Here is a 14385-nt window from a genome sequence, read left to right on the forward strand (position 1 = left end):
CTACACGACTTTTATGCTCGATTTTGCTCTAATTCTCAGTCGCGGTGAGTCTTCTTAAGTTGTGTCTAGTCGAATTCAGTCACACAGAGTCAGGTCGCATAGTGTGTGTGTGTGTGTTTGATTTTTAAGCCCGATTTTGGACGTGGGTGATTTTACCGTCCCCAAAGCGAACACTTGAGTGCAGCGGCCAATGACAGAGTGAAATACATAAAGAAAAAACACAGCAGAGTCTCCCTTTTCATTTCTCTGTTAAAACAGAGACACAAACAACTTATTTCATGGCCACAGCCCCACATGAAACAGCACAACTTCATATCACCAAAAGTTCACGAGAACCACCATTTCAAGCTACATTTAAACCGCGAACAGAGTTTAGTGGCACTTACTGAGTTTGGAGACGAACTGTTCAGCTTCACCTCACCGCTAACGGCTAGAGCCTTTCTCCGCTGTCTCCTCCGCCTCCTCCATCTCAGAGCTGAGGACCGTCTCCTTTTCTTATTAAATCCACTGAAATACATCCCGCTTCTTCGTGTCGCCGACTTTTATCTCCATTTGACAGAACTATAGCCAAGTTGACGCTTCGTAGTAGCCTAGCGCTGTGGTGTTGTGACATTGTTGACACTGTTGACCAATCGGGACCCGCACACGTTTTCCCACGCTCACAAACACAGGCCTATCTTTGCGAATTCGTGGTCAGTTTATGAAGCAGTATAGAGGACAGACGTGCTGTGTTATACAACATCAGCTGTTTGTCAGAAACGTGTGGTGTGTTCATTCTTACGATTTTCAGTTGTTACTGTATGTGTGAACCCCCAGATCTACAATCACACTGAATCCAGTCGTGTAATGTGGACCCCCCCGACCTTTAGCAGATGTTGGAAGACAAACAGATCTCCTGAAAATCACACAGAAGATTGAGAAACGACTATATCTTTTGCCAAATCAACAAGCGATTCACTAAACTCTTCTCTTTCACAGGTGAGAGAAAGTTATTTACTCGTTTCTGAAAGGTACATTACGGGATTTGAGCGTCTTCCACTGTTGAGTGACACATTAAAAATCCGCATCTGCGACAGGATGGAAACAAAACTTATCAGAGAAATTCATACCGCCTTTGCGATGCCCAATCCCGTCAGACCTTGCAAGCTAAGCAGAGAAGGGCCTGGTCGGTACTTGGATGGGAGACCGTTTAGTAACACCAGGAAGCCTAGCGAATGTAGTGAGTGAGTGAGTGGTTGGTGGTGGTCGGAGGGGCCGATGGCGCAGACTGGTTGCCTCGCTTCCGTCAGTCAACCCCAGGGCAGCATGTGGCTATAATAGTAGCTTACCACCACCGAGTATGGAGTGAATGAATAGTGCAATGTAAAGCGTCTTTGAGTGTCCAGATCTGTAGAAGAGTTTGAGAGGGAATGTTGTGACTTTTACTAGCAGTTTTCTACTTCCTATAAGTATAAGCATACCTTTATCTCATCCACTGTATTAAAAAGCGACATATCCACGCACTGTCCAGCCTACCTACCAAATGACCTCGCCGGGGTGGCTCATTTGCAAGCCCCGCTCCTATTGGACGTCTCCCGCCGGCAGCACGGGGTTACGGCTCCTGCCAGATCTCCAGGGAGGCGCCTGACAGTGCGGAGCAACAATAGGCCCCGCAAAAAGCAATGTTTAGTCTGCGTCTGCCGGGCTTACGCTAGCTTTCGCGCTTTGAAACCAGATCCCAGCTCAGCGCCAAAGACCTTAAGACGCGCTTCGCAGCTACTTCATTACATTGTAGTTGACTTTTCATCCGTGTCCAAACACCGTATCATCGCAACCAGAACTCTTTGTCCAGGTATGACACTAGCTTTGTCGATTAATCTGCGCGCGGTCGTCTCAGGCAGACATCTTAAGGGTTTTGCGGATTTGGAAAAAGGACTTGTCTAAATAAATCTCAGCTCTCGTAGGGGATGGGTTTTTTGAAAATCCAGGACAAATGCGAGAGAGAATCCACCTTGTCAATCGCGCGCCCGGTCTGCCAAAGGTGGGCGTCGACGATTGCGGCGGGTTGTGAGTCCTAAAGCGGGGGGGGGGGGGGGGGATTCATTGGCGTCCAAAACACACATGTGATGAGCTAGGTTGCATTAATGTTGGAGAGACTCGCGGATTTGAAACGACTAACTCTGTTTGTTGAACTTCTCGCTTGCATAACCAGATGTGGCCCGTGAAGCGGTTTGTTCACTTTCGTGGGTGCGCTTTAAGCAGGGGTGCGATCCAGCAGGGCGGCGTTCATGCATCTGTGCAGCGAGGCCCGGTCTGCTCCTTTTGTGGGGTTCGTCGTCGCATTTCAAGTGTGTAGGAGCTCCATGGATGTGCTTCGAAAAAGTGAAGCGAAATGACGATATGAAATTTATATGCTCTATGTTGAACGATTTGTTGATGTTGTGCATGGACAAACCGAATGGTCATTATGTGACTCCAAAGGACGACTGCGATGGTGAAAATACCTATTTTGTCACATTTTGGGTGTAAATTAGGTATAGCGCCTTTAAAGCCACACTGCGTAAGATTTCCCCCAATGAACAAAATTGAAATACAAACATTTATTTTATGACAGATATTTTCACCATTGAAAAATACCCCAATCAATCATGTGCTTTTGCTCTGAGCGGCTCACCTCTATTAAAACATGGCTATAATTTCACCGGGAGTGGGTGCGTCTGCAGCTCATTTCCATAGACGTCGCCCAAAGTCTGTAGAATTGAGAGTTAAACAGTTTAGGTCCTCATCCAGATCCATTCTTTGATCATCCACTTTAAAAAATGCATGTTTTATGTTGAGCTGGTCATTGAGAGCATGTTTTGTGTTGATGTCAACCATATAGTCCAAAATGTTACGCAGTGTCCCTTTAAAGGAATAGGCCACTGTTCTTCTATACTGAGATATGTTCTTACCTGAGCTTAGACAAGTTGCTACGTACCTGTCTGGTCTTTGCGCCCCTGGAAGATCGTGGTAGTTTCCAACTTCACCCCGTTTGGAGCCATAGGAATACATTGGGAGAGACCAAACGCTAACAACAGCTTTGGTCGTTTTGTGTGACTGAGGACACGCACAAAGACCAGACAGGTACGCATCAACTCGTCTAAGCTCATGTGGTATGGGAACATATCTCAGTATGGAAAAACTGTGGCCTGTTCCTTTAAGACCAATTCTCTGGATAAAGCAAGCTCTTGTCTAATAACACAATTTAGTGCTATACCAGTTATCCGATTACCAGTAATGTAACACCGCTTTACAGCATACTTCTGTTCCTGAGCCACATTTTTACACACGATCCAGGACTTGTTAATGGAGCCATGTCTGCTTGTTTGTTGAATTTTGAAGATTTTATTTAGACTGCAAAAAAAACAGGATCAGCATCATAAATTCAAAAGTATGTGCTCGTTGGGTAAGTAGAAACACAAACTTATATTTGACATGCCTCAAACGGAACAAATCTGAGGTTATTTCTTTTGCTAAGATATGCAAATATTCCATCAAACTGAGGAATGGGGAGATCTTTTGCTATTCAAACGCAAACTGGACACGACGGGAAACTTTACCTCTTAACCCCCACCTGAACCAAGCACATTTTCTCCTCTTTGGCTTTACCCAAATCTAAAAGCTTCTTGAGCAAAGCGTCAAAAGACCGACAAAGTCTCAATCCATTCTAATGCTTTTTCATTCTTTTTAAGGCCCAATTCATTTTAAGACACAGAGTTACATTGGTCAAAACTATATAAAGAATCAGTTAACAGTTTGTATATGTGAATACAACACCATCATGCGTGGAAAGCTAACTTCAGTATTTACAATAAATATATAGTAATCTCCATTGGTTTACCACATTTACTGGTAATCCAATGCTGTATGATAACACACTCTTCTTTAACCTCTTTGTTCAAACAAGTACTTCCCTCGAGCCAGGGGACCCTTCTCCAGCTCTTGAGCTCGCGACCGCATCTCTATGACTGGAATGGGTAATGGCGGCTCAGAGCCTTACCTATAACTGGCAGCATAATATTTACAGAAGGATTGTCTGTAGACTCCAGCATGTGGTGCTGTGAGTGTCTACAAGTCCAGTTCACCCCATGCCGCGTACAGTCGCACTCCTGTGCTCGCCGCGGGTGGTCGGGTGGCAGATCCTCTTTAATACTGCCTGATATCCTGACAGATTATGTTCCCCAAGTGCGTGCTCCCTCTTTCTGACCAGCCTGATACTGGATCACACGCGCACACTTCACTCCCCTGCCCCGGCTCCATCCACACGGCGGCGGTTATCGGCCAAAAATCAAGACTTAGCCTAACTCTCCACGTCTCCCTCGTAATGAAACACAGCCCGCGGCGGGGGGAAACTCTACTCCAGCTCCGACGATAAGGCCGGAGTAAAACCAGGTAAGGCCAGGATTAGGACGGTGGAGACTGTGGTTGGAGCGAGGCAGGCTGGAGAACATGCTTTTGTTTTCACACTTCTTGGGCCTATTTTGATGGGGAGATACAAGACCTTCTCTGGATTCCTGACGTGCCTTATAAATGACCACCCCTAAATAAATGACTCGTTCAAGTTATAGCTTGTTTATTCATGGGAGAAAGATAATGAAAGAGAAGAGACATAGATAAGGGGCGACATGGGCGGTGAGTTGAGCATATTGCTGGTTCAAACCTGTTATGCAGGGGTCTGCGAGGCGGCCGACCTCTGGACACTTTAGCACTGACGCTTTACATCGGGGTCACCAACTGGCGAGCCTTGGTCCAGATCTGGACTTCCAGAGGCTTTAGTCCGGAACCCAAAGCCTTTTCATCCTCTCAATATGCTTAATTTATATGGCTGAATTCAAATGATCTAAACAATTTGAAATACATTGAAATAAGATGGTGGCATTTTGGATTCATTAATCAGTTCTGCTTTGTAAACAGACAACCTGTGTTCATGTTTTAAAGGATCTGTATCCTGCTATTTTAGCCATCTCAAAGTAAACTATAGGCATTTATATGATATATGATATATTGTACCTCTACCACTATGGAGTATGAGAAATATAGTATAATATAAAAGTATTAGAATTTTCTGGGGGTATTTTGCAAACCCGGAAGACGTGACGCTTCGATTCAGTTGACTCCGCCCCCTCTCTCCGAGCTAATCTGCCAAAGCATTATTAACAGTAAAAGAAATGTAAAGATCACAGCAATATGTGAAGTTACTTAACAATACAGTTATAAGGAGTTGACATCTGCAACACAGCTTTGTAAATGGCTAACACACACAAGCTAACACACACGCTAACACACATGCTAACACACAAGCTAACACACGTTTTGATTGACTCACCGCTCTGTCCTGGCCGCTCCATCGGGTGTTTACAATATGGGACTCCTGTTGGCTATAAAAGTTAATCCACTTGGATTCTGGTGAAGTCACAGAAAAACACTATTTTGGCTGAGAGTCGCTGAATCCTGGAAAGAAATTCCAACTTGTGGCGAGTGGCCTCTTCTTTAGGAAGGATGAATAAAATTCTGCAACGAAACGCTCTTTTCTCCATGACATTATCGTTAGGGAAGGAAAAAGAGCAGGTGTGTCCAGAGTAGGTTAGAAAGAGCTCCATCTTCACAGCTTTCAGAGCAAACATGACATCTGGTCAGACACTCAGGGTGCGTTTGTTTTGTCCGCATGGGCAGCGCGGACACGTCAGGCACTTCCTTTTTTATTTCCTTTTTTTCTTTCTTTCTGAGAACAGAAATAATGAAAAGGCTGTTTTACTAATTATAATCAGGCCGTTAGACATTACATTACAGACGTCCGGCTCTTCCTCTTCTTCTTCGAAGGTTTTGAAAGAAAGGTTTGCAGACCTCGAGCTGATTTAGTTGGGGACCCCTGCCTTACATTATTTGTGTAACGTTACAGTTGTCCATTGTAGACGCGAGTTCTTAAACTGTCATCTGTTCTGCAGGTGAAGTGTTGGACATTTCGCCTCTCATCCAAGAAGCTTCGTCAGCAGATCTCTGGGCACAGGCAGACTAAATAAGAACTTAGTAGTTAACTTGTTCTCTTTATGTTTACAGTTTATTCGAGAATTTGAAATGATGCAAGTGTAAAGAACAGCCCGTAAGGAGACACAGAGAGTCTAATATTGCCATCACCATTATTTTGTGATATATTGTGCAAACCTAATTCAGTATGTTTTTGTTTTTTACAGAACAAGAAAACGTAAACCTCTCCATGTTGTTAAAGCTGCACACAGGGCACCCATATTCTCCAAAACATTATCCCCATTTTTCACTTTCTTTTTTCCAATAACACTAAAAACCTCTCAACACGTCATGTTCATTTGTCCGGAATTGTTCTTCTGACTCTAACCAGGACCCGGGGCGAAACGTGGCGGGACAAAACCTCACCACTTTGAGTCACAGTATTTACATCACGGTCCCATTTAGCGCCGGCGTGTTTGTGGACTGTACACATGCAAGCGGCTGAAGCACTGGCTCACATCTGTCAGTACTGGACCACCTTACTGTGTATCCAGGAGCGGCAGGCCACATTATGTCACCGTGTCCCGTGGTTTACCGTAGTATATCGGTATGAACACAAAAAGGCCACAGCAAAATATATATGGCATGCGAGCTACTGCTAGTGATCCTGCTATATTCTGCATAATTACTTGTGTTAATGTATTAGATAAGATAAGATGTTTAATAGAGTGCAGGATCGTGATGTCATATCGCTAAGCATGAAGGGATCGGCAGCAATAATAAACTAATGGGGATTTTTAAAGGGTCAAATACTGGAGTTATTGTATTTACCAGTAGTGACTCAGCAGCTAGCAAAGTAAACAGTTTCTGAATTCCACTCTTTAGATTGTTTTTAGCTAATGCTAGGACATAGAAAATGTTTGCTCGGACCCACAAACATGGCGGATCTCCATGGCAAACAGTGAATTTTCCCGAACTCTGTCGACAAAAAAACAGAATCTTCTTATGGGTTGTGTTCACATCAAAAGTTGGGGGGATCATAGAAATCACAGGAACACCATTAGCTATCTGACCTTTTTCAATCGGACCTGTTTGAATTGAGCGTTTTTCTCCCATACAAATGAATGGGGGAACCAGGCCCTATGTGAAAGTATGGCGAAATATGACATGTCCGTTTCATGGCATTTCTATATTTGATGTAGTTTGTTATAGGGATGTCCCGATCAGGTTTTTTTGCCCCCGAGTCCAAGTCATTTGATTTTGAGAATTGCCCGATACCGAGTCCCGATCCGATACCTAATACAATGGGTCTGAGTAGGCATGGTTTAATCACATGTAGCGGGGTAAAAGCGATAAAAACAGCTGTTTGCTACTTCTTACCGCTCTCTCCCCGCCCTGTCTTCCCGTCCGTTCTCACTCCTCTCTCCTCGCTTAGCCTACAGTAAACTCTGCACGGGTTATCGGAGATGTTGGGATTTCTCAGACGAAGGGGGGACACGGACTGAGCGATGGTGCGAGTGGTTTGACGCAGCAGGTGGAGTGAGTGACAGAGTCGCTGGCCCAGGGGAGAGGACAGAAAGAGGTTCGCGGTAGCTCGAAATCTGATCAAAAGTAACGAGAATGGACACGCATAAATATCCGAGTCCTGATCGGGAGGTATTGCCCGATTCCGATCGAGTCCGTAACCATGTGATCGGGCCCGATTTCCGATCACGTGATCGGATCGGGACATCCCTGGTTTGTTTATCATTGACATATTACAAGATGATGTTTAGTGGCAACTGAATGTGTATACAACCCCACAAAAGAAACTTACTGGAATATGATTTAGCATTTACCATTTTTACACACTAATTTCAAAGTAAAATCTCAATATCTGTTCTGTACATTGAATAATGATTTCTAACTAGACTTTGACACCACGTAAATATGGTCGACAACATCTGAAAATATCTGGATCGTGATGGCTAAATATCTGGATTTGATGGCTAAATGCTAACGGCTAATAGGAAAAGTACATTGAGCAGGCTGAAAAGTTTCTCGGACTAGCTGGCTTGCTAACTGTCCATCCGCATACGTTTGGATCGAACGCCGTTTCCCCTTTTTATTTCTGTGCTAAGATCTATCATTAGTGGGCCAATCCACATGAAACAAAAACTGTAGCAAAGTTCAACATCTGCTGTCTGCACTCTTGAACTATGGGGGAGATATTGTATATGGTGAGTATATTCAAAACATGTGCTTGATATTGGTCAGTTTGAAAGGACTTTCAGCATTCGTGAACCCATTTACTTCGAAATAATGATCAGGTTCAACGTTTGTCCATTTTCTTTCTGAAGATTTCTTTCCAAGCTGTTTCTCCCGTAGAGTTGTCCGGGCCCCTGCCTTCCATGTGAGCTTCCACTCAGCTAAGCAGTGGTCAACTTATCACAACAAATAGCTAAACGTTCTGCAATAATGACTAAACCCATATAGACCTCAAATTTACATTGAGCAGGTTCAAATCGTAATCCTTACTCTATCCCGTTTCGAAGCAAAACCCTCTTATCCAAATACACACCCCCCCCCCTTTGTTTTCATTGCTAATCTACGGAGTACATTAATGCGATTTTATTGGCTTTTTCCTTGTTTGCTTTCCTAAAAACATCATTTAAAACTGTCAGACTTTAATAACGCGCCCCTCTACCTATTCTGACAGGCCCAATCCCTTCTTCTCCACTCATACACACTTTTTGGATTGGGGGAGGATTTGAAGCTAACCGCACAGAAAAACAACACGCGAGGCTAACGTGACAGATGTAAGCTAGCGTAAGCTAACCGGCGCGGACAGAGGGCAGTGTGTGCGCTGATTGTGTCTGCGCTGGTGTGTGCGCGGCGGAGAGGCTAGGCCCATTAGCGCGCGGTAATGGCAGGGATATTGGGTCGGGGTAAAGGTGTAATTACCTTTAGCTAACGGCTAGCTCTAGGCTCCGCGGCGCCTCCAACACAAATATGAACCCAGGGGCATATAGGCACTACTTTGTCCTCCTGCAGCGTTTGACCCCACACAGAAAGTTCAGCAAAGGTTCTGGGAGAGTGAGAGGAGAGGCAGAGAGGGGAATGAAACATGGAAATAAAAATTACGAAGCGGTCTTGTTTTGTAAAGCAGGTCACTGGTTGGTAATGTAAACAAATGTTAAACTCTAAAGGAAAAAAAGTTATTAACCATATGAAATTTCTCACTCCTCACCGTTAGATGGACAACATGGGGTAACGTGCATTGTTCAACCACAGAATCAGCCCAATTATGTCTAAAATACTATTGCGTGATTACGATTGTTGATTGGTTCCCAGTTTTTTTTGGCCTAAGTAGCCATTGATTTGTTTATTTCTCCTCAAAGCAACACTAAGTAACTTGTTTACCTTAATAACTTCTCTCTGTAGTCCCTCTGGGGGTAGCACAAGTGTTAATGGGATGATTGGGAGGGTCTTTCATCTGCCCCCGGTGTCTCTGGACAGAAAACCACAATTGCAACTTGACTGCCACTGGACCGGAGCCACCAACACACACTAATAGAATCACGAAGAAGAGGCTAAGAACAGGCTAAGGGGCAAAGCTAAGTGCGGGCTAGCGCCACTTTAAACAGTATTTACAGCCAAGTTTGAGTGAAAACAATTATTTACATTGTGTAATTGTATGTACAATATCCCTCCCTCCCTTCGCCTGTTCTGTCAGCGTAGTATTTACTCTCACGGACAATTAATGCGTTAAAAAAATCGCAACTTGCTACAACACCTGCAGTTGCTCTTATGGCCTCTAGGGGAAGAGTTACTTAGTACTGCTTTAAAGTACCCCTTATCTCCACCAATCATTTTGAAAACTCAGACTAAACTCAGATGTATTAGACTTTATTGTGTGTTGGGTTCGAAATAAAGCTAAAACACTGTTAAATGCAATAACTTTTTCAATGAAAATATCACATCTTTTTTTAATTTTCTCTTAAAATCATATTGAAATGTAAGTCAATTTCATCATCTTTTTTTTAATCTTAAATAATTTTAATTTCATTGCCAAGTGCTCGCATACAGGCTTCCCATGGAAAGATCGAAACAGTTGAGATTTTCACGTTTCTCTGAGTTTTTAAATGGTCAAAATCGGTCCAAGGACAGCTGAGAAACATCTGTGTAACTTTTAATTTTCGGAAACCTGAAAACATAATTAGGTTAAAACCTCTTACCACTCACCTTAACCGAGTGCATTTTCTCCATTTCAGCATTCAGCTCGTTTGAAAGCTAAGACCGACAAAACTGATTTAAACAAATCGTTTTCCTCATGTCTTTGCCGCGCTGTTGTCACTGTCAACTTTTTATCCCGCTTTTTGTTGTTGTTTTTGTTGCTCTTTTGTGGCTTTTCGTCACTTTTTGATCCTTGTTTATGTCTCGCTATTTTTTCAATAAGCTTTAAGATTTTCTGTAATGCTGAACTGGAGAAAATGTGCTCGGTTCATGCGAGGGTTAAGCGGTTAAACATACACATAAAAATATAGACTTTTTAAGCTTCATATTGACCAGTCTCAGAAGTCTGTGAAAAGCTGTTTGTTTAGTTCAAAATGCCGCTGACTGCATTAGTTTAACATAGGTTGGCATAAACTGATTTCTAACTCAAGACACAGCAACAATATATTGTTTTAAATCAGCTCTGAAGTTTTCTTTATGAATTATTCCTGGCAAAACGTTGCAATTCCTCATTAAACGCAATACGTATTGTACCATGACAAACGTGGACAGCCCCAGCATGTTCACACACTTATATACACAAGACAAGGAGCTTTTTGCTGTGCCATGGGAGAAAGGAAGTGCAATTCTCCAATCCTGTGTTTACACATTGCTCATAATAATGGGTCAAATGCAGAGGACAATAAAGTCGACCTTACTGTGAAAAGAAGTCTGTGTGTGAATGGGGTCTCTTGGTAAAGCGCTCCAGAAGGGCACAGGCTATAGGGAGCGTTGGACAGTGTCTTGTATGACTGTTATTGTATGTGCGTGACAGACCGCAGACTGACATACGTCTAAATCGTCCGTTCCCATCACACCGCTCTCCATCCATCCTCTCCTCCTTCTCTCCTCTAACCCCCCCCCCCCCCACTTCTTCTCCCGCTGCAATTTTCCCTTTCCTTCCACTATCCATCAATCTATCTCCACCTCTCCTCGGCAGAGCTGGACATCTCTGCTCTGTGTTTGCTTTATGAGAACATCTGTTTGGCTTCTGGCTCAACCCTTGGCCCCGAACAGCAGCAGCAGCAGCAGCAGCAGTAGAGCCCTGTGGGGAGATAGCACGACTGTGGACTACGCAGTGTTAAACTTAGCCCTATGGCGTACTGCAATATTCGGCAAGGCGAGTGTCTTGGTTCTTGCCGAAAGCTAAATTGTGACCACGTTGGCATTGTTGTTGTATCCGTAGTAGATGCACATTTTGTCGCTGTTAAACAAAGCAAAACAAGCGCGTACCCATGGACACCACTCAGGAGGCTGAGTGGCCCTGCTACCATCAGAAGTGTTTATCCCCTTCACACTTTTGAAGAGACTCATGGTGCGCTTTCCGTGGGAAATCTGCCGAGTTTGCGCTGCTTGGAAACGCAAATTGACTCAACAGTTGCAAAGTAAACCAAGACCCAATAAAAGCCACACGAAAAACTAACAGTTCCAGTCTTGAATTATGTTAGTACAATTAGTCTAAAAACAAGTGGATAAAGTGTTTTGAACTTCGTAGCCACCGCCTTAAAGGAACAGGCCACCGTTTGTCCATACTGAGATATGTTCTTACCTGAGCTTAAACGAGTTTATGCACACCTGTCTGGTCGTTTTGCGTGCCCTCAGTCACGCAAAATGACCAAAGATGTTGTTAGCATTTGGCCTCTCCCAGTATATTCCTATAGCTCCAAACGGGGGTGAAGTTGGAAGCTACTACGCTCTTCCACGGGCACGCACAAAGACCAGACGGGAACAGATCACCTTGTCTAAGCTCAGGCAAGAACATATCTCCGTATGGAAAAACTGTGGCCTGTTCCTTTAACCGAGCACATTTTCTCTAATCTAAAAGCTTCTTGAAAAAAGCGTCAAAATAGCGACAAAAACGAGACATAACTGAGGAAGAAAACATAGCAAAACGTAGCCAAAAAATAAAAAATAAAATGTTCTGATCTGGGGTTGCTGCTGTTGGTCAGGTCCAGGTTCAGCAAAGATTGAGATCAGCTGGCGACCTGAACATCCTGAATGACCAGGTTATTCCATCAATGGATTTCTTCTTCCCTGATGGCACGGGCATATTCCAAGGGAGCACGATCACGCAATCTTGGCCCGTCTGCTGAGGGATCCTTCGGCCTGGGTCTCTATAGCCTGTCCGTCCATGGGAGGGGATCTCTCCTTCTGTGGTTCTCCCCAAGGTTTCTCTTTTCTCCTGCCGGGTTTTTGAGTTTTTCCTTGCCGTGCTGGAGAGTTTATGGACGGGGGACACCCACGCCGCTCGTCGCTACCTGCTGCCGACGCTTATCGGACAATATATTTGCCTGGATTCACCTGAACTTTAAACTGTCATATTTATTGTTTTATTGCCTTAATGTTTGGTGCAGCCCTGTGAGGCAACTTCTGTTGTGATATTGGGCTATACAAAACCATTAAACTTAAACTTAAACTTAAACACATGGTTTGGCCGCCACAGAGCCCAGATCTTAACCCTTTCTTCGGGATGTGCTGGTGAAGGCTTTGCACGGTGGTCGCAATCTCCCGTCGTCAATACAAGATGGTGGTGATCTCGGTGAAAATTTAACCCAACGCTGGATCTTTTGCCATCGCAGAAGCTTAACTAAAACAATGCCACGCCGAGTCAAAGCTAAAACTGAATGTTAGAGTGTGACCTTTATTTGTGCCAACCTTTTTTTTTTGGGTCAGGCAATCAGGAAGTCTTTTGATGGCGCTGTAGTTTTAGCTTCAAGTGAGTTTGGGAAAAAAAACTCCTATTCCAATGTCAACAGGAATTCAGAATAATTGTTACTTGCAGCGCTACCATTCAAAGTCCCTTTAGATTTGGACGCATTGTTTCTGTTCAGACTGTCAAGATGAGAAAGTGTCTTTGCCAACGAACACAGTGCATGACCAGCAGAAGCGTGCAGGGATCAAACCACCAAACTTTGGGTTACTTGGCAAAACAACTCGCTCTTTTTTCGCCTTTTGATCCGGATAAGTATAACCCAAAATGATTACTAATACAGTCCACCCACGGTGCGCCCGTAGACCTCAGAATCAGGTTGGCTGTTGTTGGCCACTGTGGACCGGAGCCAGCCCGTGACCGTAAGCTTTTGTGGTGTTTTTTTTTCCCGTTGCCGCTGAGGACAAAAGGAGAGTTCCTGGACGCGGTTTAGTGTTTGTGTGCGGAAAAAAAAAAAAAACTTCACACAAGTGGGAGAGGCCTATTGTTTTCAGCACTGGGCAGATTAAGCGGTAAGTGTGTCTTTACATGTACTTTAGCGGCACGCTGTCAGCCCCCGGACCGTTCCCAGGTGTGAAAGTGCGCAACTGGTGATGCAGGGAGCTGGTGAGGAGGAGCGCGTGCTTAGGAAATAAAAGCGAAAGAGGACGGGTGCAGAGAAGGAGTGTGGTGAGGTCATGCTTGTGCTTTTATCACACATGGTTTGGATATCTGAGAGCCACTACTGGACGTTTCGCAGAGACTAGGTTGGATAGAGCAAGAAGAAGTCAGCTAGGGAGCAAAATGCAACTGTGAAAAGTTTGGTTTGTCAAAAATGTTGGAAGTATTTGCCAGTAGTAGCTGAGCTGTTCCATTGCTCTTTTCTATACTTTCTCTTTTACATTGTATTTAACTACTGTCAGTTTATGAACCCCTTAACTCCTACCTGAACCGAGCACATTTTCTCCAGCTTTACCCCAGTCCAAAAGCTTCTGGGAAAAAGGTGTGAAAATAGCAACAAAACTGAGAAAAAAACAAGGATGAAGATGTGAAAAAAGTGAGAAAAAATTGACAAAAAAGTGACAAAAAATTGACAAAAAAATGACAAAAATTGACAAAAATGTGATAAGAATTTGACAAAAAAGTGAGAAAAAATTGACAAAAAAGTGACAAAAAATGGATAAAAAAGTGATAAGAATTTGACAAAAAAAATTCGAATAATTTGACAAAAAAGTGACAAAAAGTGGCAAAAAATGGACAAAAAAAAACGAAAAATGGACGAAAAAGTGACAAAAAATTTACTAAAAAATTGCAAAGAAAATGACAAAAATGGACAAAAAATTGACAAGAAAGTGAGAAAAATTTGACGAAAAATTGAGAAAAAATGGACAAAAAAGTGACAAAAAATGGACGAAAAAGTGATAAGAATTTGACCAAAAAAATGCAAATAATTTGACGAA

The sequence above is a fragment of the Gobius niger genome, assembly GCF_951799975.1.
Source record: "Gobius niger genome assembly, chromosome: 19".
NCBI lineage: Eukaryota > Metazoa > Chordata > Actinopteri > Gobiiformes > Gobiidae > Gobius > Gobius niger.